Source organism: Budorcas taxicolor, chromosome 4 (genome assembly GCF_023091745.1).
Source record: "Budorcas taxicolor isolate Tak-1 chromosome 4, Takin1.1, whole genome shotgun sequence".
Lineage (NCBI taxonomy): Eukaryota > Metazoa > Chordata > Mammalia > Artiodactyla > Bovidae > Budorcas > Budorcas taxicolor.
In genome coordinates, this window is record NC_068913.1 from 18,539,948 (window position 1) to 18,558,942 (window position 18,995).

An 18,995-nucleotide genomic window follows, 5' to 3' on the forward strand; every position below is an offset into this window, starting at 1 on the left:
TCTCTTTGTTCTCTTGGCAAGGACCCTTTGCTGGGATTTGAGCAGAATCCCTCACAGGTCTTATCTATGACTTGCTCGTTACTGGTTTTGTTCATTACTTGTTCATTCACATATGCCATTTCTAACATACAGAATATATTCTCTGGTGTGTCTACTCTTGTGTTTTTGCTTTCCTTCAAAATTCTGGCTTAAATCTAACTTTTGGAAAGCATTTCATGTCTAAGCCAGACCTGGCCATGTACTCTTTGCTTAGCCTGTTATCTATATATGCAACAGATGGACCTGGCTTCTGCTTCCGTAATTTGTAACCCCTGCACTGGGGTTAAGTACTTGGTAATTCTGTGTTTTGGTTTCATACAGGTAGTCATTCTCCCCAACCATAGGTTTCTATCTGAGGACTGGAATGAATTTATTTGTGCAATGCTTTCTTCCCTCCTCCTTCCATCCAGAACAGTCTAGTGACTGGCAAACTACAGGCATAGTTATAGATTCTAAAACAGGAAGTATCTTTATGATGGACCTTTAGAGGAGGTGGGCTCCGGAAAAGTGGGGGCAGGGAGAGTGATATATAAAGTGCTATGTTCTGAGGATCTACTGCTATGTAACAGACTATCCCAAATTGTAGTGACTTGGCACAACAATAATCTTCCATGTAAGCAGACTGCAAAGGAACTGCTTACCTCTGCTCCATTTGGAGTTAGTTGGGGTCTGGAACCTGGAGAATCTCCTTCCTAGGTCACAAGTCAGCTCTGGTTGTTCACTGGGGGTCCAGTTGCAAGTCTTGGCTAGGGTCCTTGGTTTCCCTCCACATGGGTACCTCCATGAGGTTATTTGGGCTTCCTCTGAACATGGTGGTTGAGTTCTGAGAATCTTCCAAAAGACAGGAGATAAAAGCTAACTGGCCAATTCAGGGCTACATCTTGAGGTGGTATAGACTGACTTCATCAGACACGTATTCTATCTCTTTATGGGTGAATGGCATGGTCATGTTGTAGAAGATAGCATGCTGTAGGAGAAAGTATTTTGGTCATATTTGGAAAATATAGTCTGTCACATGCTGCTTTACTAATGAAATTACAGAAGGTCACAGTGCATAAAGACAGGAAGTGCTTTGACAGTGAACTCTTCTCACAGTTAATGATTAGAGTTAATATTTATTTATTTTTAATTGTGTCAGGCACTGGCCTAAAAGATTTATACATGTTCACTCATTTGAGTCTCATAACTCATTGGGAGACTTATTATTGTCCCTATTTTGCAGATGAAGGAACTGAGATGCAAAGAGGTAATAGTTTGTTCAGGATCACAATATTAAATGGCAAAGGCAGGATGTTAATCCAAATGGTAACTCTAGAACTTGCACTCTTCTATCTCTTGTTCGGTGACTGTCTAGAGTGAGACGTCATAATGTAGCACAAAGACACAAGAAATAGCAGCATGATTAACCCAGGAAGAAATGGCTTGGACTCATGTGCTCATGGGATATTTGAAGCCTTGGTGGTTATTATACAGCACGGGTCGTGTGTGTGTGTGTGTTTGTGTGTATCTTTTTCTTTTATCATATCCTTAAAAGGGTGTACTCCATAAACTCGTAAATGTTAAAAAAAAATAAGTCACCCTCTTTTTCCAGAGACAGGCTCACTCTTAAATATCTTAAAACAAGATTAGTTAAATTCTTCCTCAAAGCCCTCTGACTCTGTGGTATACTGGGGCATACCTGCTTTGGGTCTGTGACAGACTTGGTCAAATCCCTGAGACTCGTTTGCAATCCTTATAATTTAGGATACATTACTGACCGCTCACCTCAGGACTCATTTTCCTGGTTTGTAGAATAGGACTGATACCTTAAAGGTTGGAACGTCAAAATAATATGTTGTGTTTAATGTATTTGGCAGCAATAGAGTTTCATCTGGTGTTATTTTCTTTAAAGTTATTTTGAGTTTTGCACAGAACTGGTGCAGTAAAAACATTTCCTTCTCAAGTAGCTGCTACCCTCTAAAGGCAGGACAAATCCCCAGAGAAATCCATATGCCAAATGGCTTGCATGTGGCTGTATAAATGGCCCAGCTCACATCTCAGTATTCAGTAGCATGCCAGGCACCATATTTTCCTCCTTGTGTGAAAGCACCCTGCAGATTTCGTGCTAAGTGAAGGGAAACAGGAAATCAGTCCAGGCAAGAGTGTCTTCATGTCCTGGTCAGTTTTTCCTCAGCTTTGAATACACTTTATCTCTTTTGTGCAGACCACTATCTGCTCCTTTCTGCCCCCAGGTCTTGCTGTAAAAAGAAAGTCTCAAAGTACTTCACACCAAGACTTGTTTTGAAGTCTCTCTCCTGCCTTCTCTAATTTGCTGTTTTCTTAATTAAACTGGGGGAAGGTTTTCATTTGACATTTACATCTGAAAAACACTGTGATTTTAAATTCTTATAATTACTTTGGTTTTGGATGGGTTCCTTTATTATCAGTTTTCGTGAGGCAGGATGTTATCTGTGTTTTTTTAAGAACAAACATAGAACTTGTCTTTGTGGGAGGCGGGAGCGCCTGTGTGTAATGGAGGTGGAATGAATGATTCTTCCAGGGTGTTTTTCTCAAGTGACTACTGGGACATCCTTCTGGATGTGAACACTTGGAATAGCTGAGGTCTGAGCGAAGGTTAATAAGGGGTTGAGGGTGAAATAGGCTTTTGATTTGATCCTTTTATCTTTTTAGTGTCTGAGAGACAGGGAAACCAATAAAATTTGCTTATTATTCAGAATATTCACTAACAGTGCTTCTGATTTGATCTCTTTCTTTGTTCCTGGGGCCTTTTCTTATAAGTAGCTTCACTTTTTCAAAATTTTAAAGAAAGTTCCAAACTGAGCTAGATTCTTACTTCTGCTAGACCCTAGTCACCTATAAACCCGCCTTTTCCTTGTAGGTGAGTGTTACTGATATTTAGTAACTTTCTAATCTCTCTTTGTTATTTTTTAATTATGTTTCATCAGCCTACAGCAGAATTCAAATTGTTTTATGGCTAGAATCAGTTGATTGAACTATGTAGATTTCTTGTTTGCTTCCCCTTTTAATTGTTTCAGTGATGACTGCCGTCTTTTTTGCTGATATCCTATTTTTCTATAGCTTTTGTTTTGTTTTGTTTTTTGGTGTTTACTTGGTTTTTGGAGGTATAGTGAATCACAGGAAAAAGAAAAAAATGGAATATTGATCACATCCTAATAATTTTAGAACATCAATGTGAACACAAAAATATCTTCATTTGATTAAAAAAATATGCCTTTTCTTTCGTCTGTAACTTCCTTTGTGGTTTAGGAGATCTTCATTTACAATTTCCCAAGCCATGCTTTTGTTTTATGCATTTTTGTTAGAAATCACTACCAAATTGGGACTTTCCTGGTGGTTCAGTGGTTAAGACTCCATGCTTCCACTGCAGGGGGCACAGGTTGGATCCTTGGTCGGGGAATTAAGATCCCACATGCTGCATAGTGCGGCCAAAACCACACCCGCCTCCCCCCGACCACCCCACCCAAAACAAGCAAACAGAAACAAAAAAAAATCACAAACTCATTTGAATACCAAAATTTAATAAAAATATAAATGTGTTGGTTCTCATTTTCTTCTTAATTCCTTAAGACATAGTGACTGATATGCTGAAAATACTTTTTGCCTTAGCTGAGTCCCCCAAATTTCTAGCTGTTAAGTCCATTGATGTGTGAGCTTTCAGATGCAGTTAATCCATTTGGTTTTAACAGCTTGGGCTAGATCTAGTGCCTCCAAGTGTAGCTCCTATCAATTTGAAGTGATGTGAAAGTAGCTTAGTTGTGTCTGACTGTGGCCTGCCAAGCTACTCTGCCCATGGAATACTCCAGGCAAGAATCCTGGAGTGGGCAGCCATTTCCTTCTCCAGCAAACCTTCTGGACCCAGGGATCAAACCTGGGTCTCCTGCACTGCAGGCAGATTCTTTCTGTTTGAGCTACCAGGGAATTTAGGGCTATATATTTTGTGTCATACTCTTCCTTCAGGATAACTCTAAGGAGACGTAGAGTTCAGTCATAGAAATTAAAGTACGTCAATGACTATAGAATGCACGATGTCACCAGTTTAAAGTGGGTGTGACATTCCGAGCCAATTCTCAACTTGCTTGCCAACTCTGATCCATTTGTGTTGGTTGCTGGAGGAGTTGGTTTTTTGTAAACAGAACCAGGATGGCGTGAAAGATTGACAGGATTGATGATACCCTCCATGTCTTTCATAGAGGGAAAGTGGTAATGGAAGAGCCATATCTAGGTATTAATTATTTATTAAGAAAACAAAGAAAGGCTTCTTTTCATTTTATTTAGATGCCTTGGCTACACAACAGGATTCTATGTGAAAGGTTAACATTACTAATTTCTGAACATCTTAACACCCACTTAACTTCCATATATATAGTTATAGTTAGGTCATATGAAAAAAATAATAGCATATGTAGAAGTTTATTATTATAGGATTGCAGGTTGTAAAGTTTAATTTCTCAGACTCAACCTATTTTATGAAACTAAAGACAGTTACAGACTCGCTTTACTCCTTGGCAGTAGGTACCTTGAAGACTGCTGACATTTGAAAACCAGAGAAGCTGAACACTGACTCTCTAAAGAACTCACTCTACATTCTAGAAAAAAAGGGCGGTCTGATCTGTATGACTGTATTTGACGTGATCTACTGTAAGGGAGTATATTTTGTGGTCACAGAAATGTTCTCATTTTGGAAGCAGCTGCTTATTTGAACCCATATTATTGATATTTCTGTTGTGCCCTCCTTTGGTAGGCTGTTGGCAAGTATTTATTATCCTTTCTGCAATGTGTTGGTTAAATTCCTTTTCTAAGGTGATGGGGCCCTGAGGGAATGTCAAGGAAAGGAGAAGAGAGAGAGGAATCTGGGATGAGCCGTCTGGTTCTATAACTTCCTTTTAGACCATTAGTTGGTCTATTAGATCAGATTTCTCAACCTTTTGTGTGTAACTTTCCTGGCAGAGTCTGTTGAATTATGTGCAGCCACTTTCAGCAAGCTGCTTAGGTCAGGGGGCTTTCCTTTGGCATTTAGCTCCCACATATTTAAACAAAACCTCAATTTGCTAAGATCTTTAACACTAGAAGCTTGTTCTCCTTATCCATTTTTATTATTTCTTCCACTCATTGTTATTCATAACACATCTGGCTGCAGGTTATGGCATTTTGACTGTGTTTTGCCACGCTAACCTCTGTTACCTCTCCTAGGGTTTAGAAAACAGTTCCCTCTGGATTGAAATATTAATGATCATAAGTACAACAGCAACCCCTTTGCTTTTCAAGTAATGCAATTCTAAGCCGAAGGGCAGCAGTGCCAATTATAACTACGGGAATCCTATATACTCTCCCAGTAGGATACACAGATGCACACACAGGGACTCAGCTGAGCTCTGATACTTGTAACGTGGTGCTTCCTTGTGCTTTGGTGTTTTGAAACTCTAAAAGAGAAAAATGATTCCAGCAAGGAGATTTGGTTGGTGAGGGAGAACCATTCACAACTCTTGACCTGGCTGGGTAGGAAATGGACCTTGGGTGCGCAATAAGGTCTCTTCACCTCTTCTTATAACACTCAGTTGCCGAGACAAGGGAAACCTCTGTGACTCTCTCTCTCTCTCAATTTCTCCTCACCCTGGGCTGTTTTCAGTAATTAGAATAGTGTAACAGGGAATGTAGTAGTAGGTTTTATTTTTGACTCAACTGCCACCTGATAGACAGGCCCTCTACGCCCAGGGACATTCAGCCCAAGGGTGAAAACAAATGAGCAAAGATTATAAAATGGGTCGAGTCACATGGTGTCGGAAGCCTGTGGCAGAAGCAGCTCCACAGACTGAATCTTTTGAGGATGGCTTTTCTGCTAGATTATCCCCTAACTCCAGGCTGACAGTCAAAAGCCTTGACTTTAGAAGGCATAATCAGATTTAGTAAAGACCCACGAGTTCTCAGCAGGAAGGAAGGAGACGAGAGAATGTAGAACAAGCAGCAGGAAAGGAAGAACTGAGGTAGTTACATAAAAGCAGAGCTATGCCCAAACAGGAAAATTACAGAAAATGGGAAAACAAAAATAATTGCTGAAAGACAAGCCCCAAACAATTCCAAACAGTATGTGATTAAGTGACCAAATGAGAGTTATGGGTAATGGCACTAAGCATTTACGGATGACCTATAGTGTTCCAGGTAATATTCTAAGTGCTTGATATATATTGATTTATGATGCTCATAACAATTTTGTAAGGAAGGGAATATTTTTATCCTCATTTTATAGATGAGGAGTGGGAAGCATACAAGGTTTAAATAACTTGCCTAAAACCAACTTTATATTCTTAATGGTTATACTTCAGCTTCCAATGAGTTTTTCTTTTCTTTACCTTAAACCATCAGTTTCTTGAATGTGATTTTATAAGTATTCTTTAATGATTAACATTTTGGGCTTTTGAAGAATGTTAACTGGAAACTTTAAAGACTAATTTAAAAATAAATACACTTGATGGAATAGTGTTAAGATGTATTTAACATAACTAGGAATGCTCATGATATACAAATAGTACATCTAATATGAGCCCAATTTTATTAAAAAATGTATATATATGTATGTGCACATGTTCTAAAAGAGTAGGAAGATATACCTCGCGTTATCTCTGAGAGTTTCAAGGATTTACATGTGTTTCTTTTTACTCCTCTGAAATTCGCAGTTTTTAAAAATGGCCTGTATTACCTGAATAAGCAAAAAAGATGCTATTAAAAGTGAAATAAATATACAGTTCAAGCATCATGTTTTAGAGCTGGCTCCAGCAGGTACTTAATCAAGTTATGAATCCTAATCAACCAGCATACACCTATCTCTGATTTTTTAAAAAATTAAATCTTCTGACTTTATAAGCAAGACAGAACATTGACTTCCGAATCTAAAATAGGATTAGTCAAGCTTCAGAAGGTCAAAATGGAACCAATTCTCAACCACATAATGCAAAGAAAACTGTCAGCTCCTGTTCTAAACTTCAGGTCCTTGGAATCTTTTGCTGTTTTCTTGGTGTATAGCACTATTTCATTAGGGGAAGAAAAACTACCTTGTGTGTCAGAAAGAGAAGAAAGTGTATCTCAACTCAAAAGTCAGCCTTATTTTATGTGGGTTATATTCAGGATATTGGCTTAGAATTTTTGGAGCTCTTTGAGAATGTCTACTCAATTAAGATGGGCTCAATAAAGGACAGAAATGGTATGGATCTAACAGAAGCAGAAGATATTAAGAAGAGGTGGCAAGAATACACAGAACTATACAAAAAAGATCTTTATGACCCGGATAATCACAATGGTGTGATCACTCACCTAGAGCCAGACATCCTGGAATGTGAAGTCAAGTGGGCCTTAGGAAGCATCACTATGAACAAAGCTAGTGGAGGTGATGGAATTCCAGTCGAGCTATTTCAAATCCTAAATGATGATGCTGTGATAGTGCTGCACTCAATATGCCAACAAATTTGGAAAACTCAGCAGTGGCCACAGGACTGGAAAAGGTCAGTTTTCTTTCCAATTCCAAAGAAAGGCAATGCCAAAGAATGCTCAAACTGATGCACAATTGCACTCATCTCAGTACACTTGCCTGGAAAATCCCGTGGATGGAGGAGCCTGGTGGGCTGCAGTCCATGGGGTCACTAAGAGTTGGACACGACTGAGAGACTTCACTTTCACTTTTCACTTTCATGCACTGCAGGAGGAAATGGCGACCCACTCCAGTATTCTTGCCTGGAGAATCCCAGAGATGGGGGAGCCTGGTGGGCTGCCATCTATGGGGTCGCACAGAGTTGGACACGACTGAAGCGACTTAGCAGCAGCAGCAGCAGCAGCACATGCTAGTAAAGTAATGCTTAAAATTCTCCAAGCCAGGCTTCAGCAATATGTGAACTGTGATCTTCCAGATGTTCAAGCTGGTTTTACAAAACTCAGAGGAACCAGAGATCAAATTGCCAACATCCACTAGATCATCAAAAAAGCAAGAGAGTTCCAGAAAAACATCTATTTCTGCTTTATTGACTATACCAAAGCCTTTGATTGTGTGGATCACAATAAACTGTGGAAAATTCTGAAAGAGATGGGAATATCAGACCACCTGACCTGCCTCTTGAGACATCTGTATGTAGATCAGGAAGCAACAGTTAGAACTGGACATGGAACAACAGACTGGTTCCAAATAGGAAAAGGAGTACATCAAGGCTGTATAATGTCACCATGCTTATTTAACTTATATGCAGAGTGTACCATGAGAAATGCTGGCTGGATGAAGCACAAGCTGGAATCAGGATTGTTGGGAGAAATATCAACAACCTCACATATGCAGATGACACCACCCTTATGGCAAAAAGTGAAGAAGAACTAAAGAGCCTCTTGATGAAAGTGAAAGAGGAGAGTGAAAAAGTTGGCTTAAAACTCAACATTCAGAAAACGAAGATCATGGCATCTGGTCCCATCACTTCATGGCAAATAGTTGGGGAAACAGTGGACACAGTGGCTGACTTTATTTTTCTGGGCTGCAAAATCACTGCAGATGGTGGACTGCAGCCATGAAATTAAAAGATGCTTACTCCTTGGCAGGAAAGTTATGACCAACCTAGACAGCATATTAAAAAGCAGAGACATTACTTTGCCAACAAAGGTCCATCTAGTCGAGGCTATGTTTTCTCCAGTGGTCATGTATGGATGTGAGAGTTGGACTGTGAAGAAAGCTGAGCACCGAAGAATTGATGCTTTTGAACTGTGGTGTTGGAGAAGACTCTTGAGAGTCCCTTGGACTTCAAGGAGATCCAACCAGTTCATTCTAAAGGAAATCAGTCCTGGGTGTTCATTGGAAGGACTGATGTTGAAGCTGAAACTCCAGTACTTTGGCCACCTCATGTGAAGAACAGATTCATTTGAAAAGACCCTGATGCTGGGAAAGATTGAGGGCAGGAGGAGAAGGTGATGACAGAGGATGAGATGGCTGGATGGCATCACCGACTCAATGGACATGAGTTTGGGTCAACTCTGGGAGTTGGTGATGGACAGGGAGGCCTGGTGTGCTGCAGTTCATTGGGTCGCAAAAGGTTGGACACTACTGAGCGACTCAACTGAATTGAACTCAATTAAGAATTTGAATACATATGCTTCTAGTTGCTCCTAGAAAGGCAATGAAATTTAGTATAGCATAGTACAGTATAGTATGACATGGTATGGTGTGGTATGGTATAGTGTAAGATAGTATCTGGAGACCAGAAAGTTAAACTTATAAAAGTATTATATACCAAGGTTATCATTTTCATTGATGGCCTAAGAAGCGAGAAAGCAAGAGTTGAGAAGAGACTTTCGGAAGCTCTTTCTGTCAAGCACCATTAAGACATGGAAAACACTGAGATGTAGTATGAGGGCTGGTAAAGAGAAAGGATTTCATGAGAGATGGCCCAGATGGTAAAGAATCTGTCTGCAATGCAGGAGACCCTGGTTCCATCCCTGGGTCGGGAAGATCCCCTGGAGAAGGGAGTGGCTACCCACGCCAGTATTCTTGCCTGGAGAATTCCACGGACAGAGAAGCCTGGCGGGCTACAGTCCATGGGGTTGCAAAGAGTCGGACATGATTGAGCAACTAATACTTTCACTTAAGGCTACCTTGGGGTGATTCTGGTTGCGAGGAGGAGTCACACTCTTGAAAATTCCTCCATCTCACAGGTTGAGACATACTTCACCAGCAAATGTTTTATCTTTTTCCTGGAATACACAGCCACTATGCTATCCTAGTAAAGCACGCAGAAATTCCTTAAAAATTGCTGCTTACCCTGGTTAACTCTCCTGCCCAAGCTATAAGCCCTGGAGGCAGCTTAGTTAAAAAACTGATGGCCCAGTAAAATTAAAGAAGCAAAACAAACAGCCAAAACAAATGACTAAGTGATGCTTCTTCAGTTTGTTAATGCCAGGACTGTTCACTGCCAGTCAGAACTTAGGCAGAGGACGGGGAAAATGTCCATCTCAGTTCTATTTCATACAGCTAAGACAATCTCCCCCTCCCCCATTTCTCTTATTGCATCCAGAGCCTAAAAGATATAGATTTAGCCCAGGCTTTATGTTTATCTGCTTGCTTCTTGGGCAAGAATACCAATAATCTTGCCAAACACTTGCTCTGATGGGGCTGTGTGGTTTTTCTTTGTTCATCGTCTGCTCCCTGTCCTAATCTCTTCTAGCAAAACAGATTCATGCCAACTGCAAAAACAATAAAAACGTAAATATTTTAAACCAGTGTAGCAATAAATTAATTTCATGCCTATTCTAAATGATCCCGCTAATAAAAATAGAACTCCTCTGGTTCTTGAGAACAACAGAAGACGTGATTTGCCGGCTTTCTTCTCGGGATGTGACATTGCTCACAGCTCTTCCCAACTGCTGCCAGCAGCTGTGTCGGTCATTGCTTGTGGGGGCCTGACAACCATCTGGAAGGAAAGTTGGCATCACCTCGTCAAAGGCATATCTCAAATTGAGGGAGTGTGGCTGCCAAATCAGTTAGTAAACACTGTAGCGTCCCTGCTGGATTGAACTCCCAACTCCTGACGGGGATTGAAAATCAAGAAGGAAGGAAGAGGATAAGCGTCACCTGAATGCTTTGCTGACTGGCAATTCATTAAGGCAGGATGTTTTTCTTTTATCCCAGAACTCGATCCAGGTGAAGGGTGGCCCGGTTTTGTTCTTAATCTCATTAGACAGAGCTGGTCAATAGCTGCCGGCGCCTAGAAACTGTCCATAGACGACTATGATCTTTAGAAACCAGAGTTTGAAACAGTCTTTGCTGGAAATAAATGAAGGCGTAGGAGGCATAGGACTATTTTGTTCTTTGTTTACTTGACACTTCAGTTGCTCGTTCCAGAAGGCACAGGCAGTCTTTCTAAGGAATTTTCTTCTATTATATTCTGGACTGTGTCCTTTCAGAAAGTGGATATCAAGAGTCCCCTTAAACTTTGGATCAGAGGTAGCAAACAGTGGAGATAAAATACGTCCCTTGTGTTGAGAACTCTTTCTGGTATGATCAGCTCTGGCTTATAAAATGGTACCTCAAAGCAGATGTGACCTGGTGTATTTTTTCTTATGATGATTCTCACAAAATTCTTATGGCCTTGTGCAGAAACCTGGAGAGTGAGGATGGATAGATTCCAACCCACTGTCACTGTGGGTGGTTCCTTTCAAAACAAGTAAAATGTGCTTTTATTGTCAATAGATTGTCCATTTTTTTCTCACTCAAGAGTATTTCCTAAGAAAATGGCTAGAAAATGTCTTATACTCATGTGTTAAGCATGCATGCAATATAGGACCTTGGCATTTTTAAAGCCAGAACACCAAAGAGAGCATGAGGCCACAGAAAAATTGAACTGTAAAATCTCTTTGCTGCTTAAATCTGGTTAAAGAGCTCTGGGTTTCACTGGTGTGTTTAGGTGCTCCCATCACATATTTTGGGGAATAAGCCGACACCGTCTCTTGACCCACTGCTGCATTTTACCAGAATTCTGGGAAAAACTTTTATCATGGGTGTACATGTTTAAGGCAATAACCTGGTGTTCATAAAAATAAATAACAGAATGGTTCTTTTAATTCACTCTTCTCCCACAAATCTTGCTGTAGTATAACACCTTTCACTGGTTTAGAGATGGAGGATTCCTTTTATGTCTTGATGTACTAACATTTCTCTTGAAAATTCCATTGGGTTTGACCACTACTAACTAGGTGGGATGATGCCAGGTACGGAGGCCTTGTCAAGAGAATCCAGTCCTTACTGCTGCTGCTTTGTTTGGTTTTGTTTCCAGGAGAGCACAGCATCATGGTTTCTGAGTCTCCCAGAGAGACCAGCAAGGGAGCTTTATTCTCCCCACCTCGTTCACATCACCTCTTCTGATGACTCTGACATTTGAACATTTGGAGTCATTGGAAACTTCTCTATGTGACTCTTTTGTATGACTATGAATCTGTTCCCAAACTAAACCTGTTCCTTAACCTCAAATGTGTGGATGGAGACCTATCATTTACTCAGATTATTTCAAGGAAGAGAATATTAAGAGTAAGGATTCACGATGCCCAGAATTTCAGTGAGAATGCTGTGAGAAATCCAAGCCTCTCTGTTGACTTTCTTTCTTCTCTCTCACACAGGAAGCTCTGATAGAAGCTTTGCTTTCCTCTTCCTTTCATTGTGCCTTTTAAACTAACTAGGTTTCTTTACTGATTGTCTCTGGCCCTTCATTCTTTCAGCTTACTCCGAATCTTATGGTTTTCAGTTCAGCTCAGTCGCTAAGTCATGCTCGACTCTTTGTGACCCATTGAATTGCAGCACACCAGGCCTCCCTGTCCATCACCAACTCCCAGAGTTCACTCAGACTCACGTCCATCAAGTCAGCGATGCCATCCAGCCATCTCATCCTCTGTCGTCCCCTTCTCCTCCTGCCCCCAAATCCCTCCCACATCAAAGTCTTTTCCAATGAGTCAACTCTTCGCATGAGGTGGCCAAAGTACTGGAGTTTCAGCTTTAGATCATTCCTTCCAAAGAAATCCCAGGGCTGATCTCCTTCAGAATGGACTGGTTGGATCTCCTTGCAGTCCAAGGGACTCTCAAGAGTCTTCTCCAACACCACAGTTCAAAAGCATCAATTCTTCGGCGCTCGGCCTTCTTCACAGTCCAACTCTCACATCCATACATGACCACTGGAAAAACCATAGCCTTGACTAGATGGACCTTAGTCGGCAAAGTAATGTCTCTGCTTTTGAATATGCTATCTAGGTTGATCATAACTTTCCTTCCTAGGAGTAAGTGTCTTTTAATTTCATTGCTGCAGTCACCATCTGCAGTGATTTTGGAGCCCCAAAAAATAAAGTCTGACACTATTTCTACTGTTTCCCCATCTATTTCCCATGAAGTGATAGGACTGGATGCCATGATCTTCATTTTCTGAATGTTGAGCTTTAAGCCAACTTTTTCACTCTCTTTCACTTTCATCAAGAGGCTTTTTAGTTCCTCTTCACTTTCTGCCATAAGGGTGGTGTCATCTGCATATCTGAGGTTATTGATATTTCTCCCGGCAATCTTGATTCCAGCTTGTGTTTCTTTCAGTCCAGGGTTTCTCATGATGTGCTCTGCATAGAAGTTAAATAAGTAGGGTGACAATATACAGCCTTGACGTACTCCTTTTCCTATTTGGAACCAGTCTGTTGTTCCATGTCCAGTTCTAACTGTTGCTTCCTGACCTGCATATAGATTTCTCAAAAGGCAGGTCAGGTGATCTGGTGTTCCCATCTCTCTGGTTTTAGCTCTCCCAAATAACTATTAATGGTCTTTTAGATTTTCCGAAAGTTATTTCTTGAGAATATCTGTTCCATTTTTATTTTAAGTAACAGGTCCTTTCACAGGTCAGTTCCTAAGTGTGTATTGCTTGTGAATGGTTCATGTTTCTATCTCTGATCAATTCATCTCCAGACAGAAGACTTAGCAAATACCATGCCTGGGAATTGTAAGCAGCACATTCCCTCCTGGAAGAGGCTGTGAGCAGGGCCTGTATACATGATAAGCCATCTTTAAAATGAGTCTATCTCCTACTATAAAGCAGACATATATTTAAAGATGAAGGAGAGAAAACTATTTTATTCTAAACATGGACATTTTTATTGATGTTATGTTTTGAATGACTCAAAGGAGAAATGTGAAATTATGGAACAAAATATAGAAGTATTATGATTTGCACCAAATCTTTTCAAATTCTACTGTTCTCTTTGTCTTGGGTATTTAGTACTAGGAGATTGGAGCCTGTACATTTTTCTGTATTTGTTGCTCTCTGAGGTTAATTTTCTGCTAGTGAGGCTACATTGAATATGATGTTCATAATACCCAATAAACTTGTTCACATGTTTCTCGGGGAATGATTTCATCAAAGTGTACATTTTTCTGGGTAGCACTTAACAAAATCAACTGGTAAAGAGTCTGCCTGCAATGTGGGAGACCTGGATTCAATCCCTGGGTCAGGAAGATTCCCCTGGAGAAGGGCATGGCAACTCACTCCAGTATTCTTGCCTGGAGAATTTCATGGATAGAGGAGCCTGGCGGACTACAGTCCATGGGGTCTCAAAGAGTCAGACATGACTGAGTGACTAACATTTTCACTTCACTGAAAAAATCATAGATAATATGAAATAGGAGTGGTTTTATACTGTCTCATCCAATCTGTTCATACATATATATTTGTCTGAAGCCAGTAGCTAATGTGGGTGTGGGAATTAGGAGCTAAGTCTGCTGAACTGAAGGGTGAGGCTTTTGCCAATGTCCCATGCTATTTCCAAGAATGGGGAAACATAATGGCTTTAAAACTTATACTCATCATGAGCCCATTAAATATAGGTAAATAGAATGGAAAAGATTATGTTGACACTATTGTATCCTAAGGATGGTAGAGGTCTCTGTTGCTTATAGATGGTAGAGACCTCTGTCACAGATGGTAGAGGCCTCTGTTACTTATTCTGAACCAAGATGCTTGACTTTAATTTCCTCAGATACTTTCAGTTTAAAATTTCCCTTGTATTTCTCTTTGGGACCCAATTTCCTTTGTCAATGAATAGGTGAACAAGAACTGATAATGTACTTTCATTAGCTATATTCTCCTCCCAGATACTATGAATTTTTTTATCTGATGCTCTGTGAAAATGATGTGGATGATGTTTTTTACACAATGCCCAGCATAACAGCTTATTATGTGGATTCATAAAGAAAAGGCCATATTTTTGTTGGGTTGGCTATATTAATGTGATGAGGACAGTATTTTTATTTAAATTTCTCTTCACAGTATTATGACCTCTTAACTATGGTTTTACTTTTTTTGTATGTGTAGATCTCCAAAGGTGATGAATTGGTCAAACAACGGGTAATCAAATATCCTTTCTTAATGTGGAAAAGAAAGCTTACTTATTTAGCAAAATCCTACTTTGAACAGGATAAATGTTTATTGAATCAGTACCAAAATGTTCTTTGAATAACCAAGTACCCTTTGAAGTCTATGTCAATTATAATTTGATGGAGGACTTTTTAATTTGTCCTAGTATGAATAATATAGAATGCCAGGAGCATAGACTTGTCTGGGATTGAGCCCTGCTTCGCTGCTTACTTGTGTGACTTTGGGCAAGTGTTTTCATGGCTATAAACATCAGTTTCACTATCTTTATTTATTTATTTTTGGCCACAGCAAGCAGCTTGAGGAATCTCAGTTCCCCTACGAGGTATTGAACCCATGCCCCCTGCAATGGAAGCATGGAGTCCTAAGCACTGGACCACCAGCGAAGTCCCAGCATCCTTTTTCTTTTTAAATTGAAGTACAGTTTATCTACAACACTATGTTTGTTCCATGTGCACATAGTGATTCGATGTTATTAGGTTGGTGCAAACATAATTTTTTGTTTGGACTGTGGTTTTGGACTGTGAATTTTAAATCATTATAACTAGGCTCAAACACATCTTTATTAGTCAAAATAGGAACCAACACATTTTTTGGTTGTACAATCAACACATTTTTGCCAACAAGAAATAAGCATGTTCGTTCCTGTAGTGTAAAAATCTGTGATTTGGGATTTGACAAACTCTCGGAAAGCATTTTCTGCCTGCCGTTGGTTGTGGAAGCATTTTCCCTGCAAAAAGTTGTCAAGATGCTTGAAGAAGTGGTAGTCAGCTGAATGAGGTCAGGTGAATGTGGCGGATGAGGCAAAACTTTGTTGCCCAATTCATTCAACTTTTGAAGCACTGGTTTTGCAACATGTGGTCAGGTGTTGTCTTGGAGCAGAATTGGGCCCTTTTCTGTTGACCATTGTTGGCTGCAGGCATTGCAGTTTTCAGTGCATCTCATTGATTTGCTGAGCATACTTCTCAGATATAATGGTTTTGCCAAGATTCAGAAAGCTGTAGTGGATCAGACAGGCAGCAGACCACCAAACAGTAACTATGACTTTTTTTGGTGCAATTTGGCTTTGGGAAGTGCTTTGGAACTTCTTCTTGGTCCAACCACTGAGCTGGCTGTTACCGGTTGTGATATAAAATGCAGTTTTCATCACATATCACAATCTGATTGAGAAATGGTTTGTTGTTGTTGCATAGAGTAAGAGAAGATGACACTTGAAAATGACAATTCTCTTGATTTTCAGTCAGCTCATGAGGTACCCACTTACTGAACTTTTTCACCTTTCCAGTTTGTTTCAAATGCTGAACCATAGAATGGTTGACATTGAGTTCTTTGGCAACTTCTCGTGTAGTTATAAAAGGATGAGCTTTGATGATCCTCTTAATTGGTCATTGTTGCATGCTTGTCAACTTCCAATGGCTGGCCACTGCGCTCCTCGTCTTCAAGGCTCTTGTCTCCTTTGCAAACTTCTTGAACCACCATTTCACTGTACATTTATTAGCAGTTCCTGGGTCAAATGCATTGTTGATGTTGCGAGTTATCTCTGCTGCTTTATGGCCCATTTTGAACTTGAATAAGAAAGTCGCTCGAATTTGCTTTTTGTGTAACATCATTTCCCTAGTCTAAAATAAACGAGGGACTTCCCCGGTGGCCCAGTGGTTAGTATTCTGAGCTCCCAATGCAAAGGGCCCAGGAATCTGGTCAGGGAACTAGATTCCATATGCTGCAACCAAGAGCTCACATGTTATAACTAAGACCTGGCACAGCTAAATAAATAAATATTTTTAAAAATAATAAAATAAAATAAACAGCAAGTAGTGTCATTAGCAAAAAATCATAAAGTGAGAAATGCGCATTAAAATGATGTATAACATAACCACATTTATTTAAGAACGTATTCCAGTATCAAACAGCAGAGTTCAACAATGTGAAACCACAATTACGTTTGTACCAACCTAACACGATACATGGAGAAAGCAATGGCAACCCACTCCAGTACTCTTGCCTGGAAAATTCCATGGGCGGAGGAGCCTGGTAGGCTGCAGTCCATGGGGTCGCTAAGAGTTGGACATGACTGAATGACTTCACTTTCACTTTTCACTTTCATGCATTGGAGAAGGAAATGGCATCCCACTCCAGTGTTCTTGCCTGGAGAATCCCAGGGACGGGGCAGCCTGGTGGGCTGCCGTCTATGGGGTCACGCAGAATCAGACATGTCTGAAGTGACTTAGCAGCAGCAGTAGCAGTAGCAGCAGCAGTATGAATAATAATTTTTAACACTAGAGACTTTTATCAGTTTCCAAGCCAATACTGAATCCTGCATTTGATATCTCTGCATTGTACCGTGACCCATTTGCTGAGCAACATAATGGGTGGTTGGTTGATAATCAATAAGAATTCCAGCTTATAAATGCAAAAGAAATGATATAATCCAAAAAAATGATCATTTTAAAACTCTTAAAAATTAGTCCTTGAAAACAAAAGTTAATGACTAAAACTATTTTGATAAAATTTGTTGGAGCACAGAGTAATTAGTAGATCAGGCTGACACTTCTTGAACCTACTGATCAATCTTAACCTCACTAAATTTAGGACCACCAGACATTCAGTAAGTTCAGTTCAGTCACTCAGTCATGTCTAACTCTTTGCCACCCCATGAATCACAGAACGCCAGGCCTCCCTGTCTATCACCAACTCCTGGAGTTCACTCAAACTCATGTTCATCGAGTCGGTGATGCCATCCAGCCATCTCATCCTCTGTTGTCCCCTTCTCCTCCTGCCCTCAATCCCTCCCAGCATCAGGGTCTTTTCCAATGAGTCAACTCTTTGCATGAGGTGGCCAAAGTACTGGAGTTTCAGCTTCAGCATCAGTCCTTCCAATGAACACCCAGGACTGATCTCCTTTAAAATGGACTGGTTGAATCTCCTTGCAGGCCAAGGTACTGTCAAGAGTCTTCTCCAACACTACAGTTCGAAAGCATCAATTCTTTGGCACTCAGCCTTCTTCACAGTCCAACTCTCACATCCATACATGACCACTGGAAAAACCATAGCCTTGATGGATGAACTTTTGTTGGCAAAGTAATGTCTCTGCTTTTTAATATGCTGTCTAGGTTGGCCATAATTTTCCTTCCAAGGAGTAAGTGTCTTTTAATTTCATGGCTGCAATCACCATATGCAGTGATTTTGAAGGCCTCCAAAATAAAGTCTGACACTGCTTCCACTGTTTCCCCATCTATTTCCCATGAAGTGATGGGACCAGATGCCATGATCTTCATTTTCTGAATGTTGAACTTTAAGCCAACTTTTTCACTCTTGCTGCAGCTGCTGCTGCTAAGTCGCTTCAGTCGTGTCCGACTCTGTGCGACCCCATAGACGGCAGCCCCCCAGGCTCCCCTTTTCACTCTTAGAGCATCCTTATTAGCATCATAAGATATATATAGCACCACCTATGAAGATTTTTGTCAAAAATGATTGAACCTGAATGTAATTAAGCCCCTTGGGCTTCCCTGGTGGCTTAGATGGTAAAGAATCTACCTGCAATGCAAGAAACCTGAGTTTGATCTCTAGGTCGGGAAGATCCCCTGGAGAATATTTTTGCCTGGAGAATTCCATGGATAGAGGAGCCTGGCAGGATATATTCCATGGGGTCGCAAAAAGTTGGGCATGACTGAGAGACTAACACTTTCAGACTTAGCTATCAGTTCTTCAACAAATACAGGACTTGTGAATGGAAAAGGGAGGGGGGGCCACTACAGATGAAAAGAAACTTAACATACATAACAGTCACGTGTAATGGGTAGTCATTGCTCATATTCTAATTCAAACACATCACTGTAAGAAGACATTTTTTTTGACATGGACTGGGTATTAGATCATATTAAGGAATATTAATTTTGTTAACTGTGATAACTGTCTTGTGGCTATTTTAACACATCTGTTAGAGATATATACTGATGAATTTACATGTGAAATGATATGATATTTGGGGCTTGCTTTGAAGTTGTTCAGTGATAACACACAAAT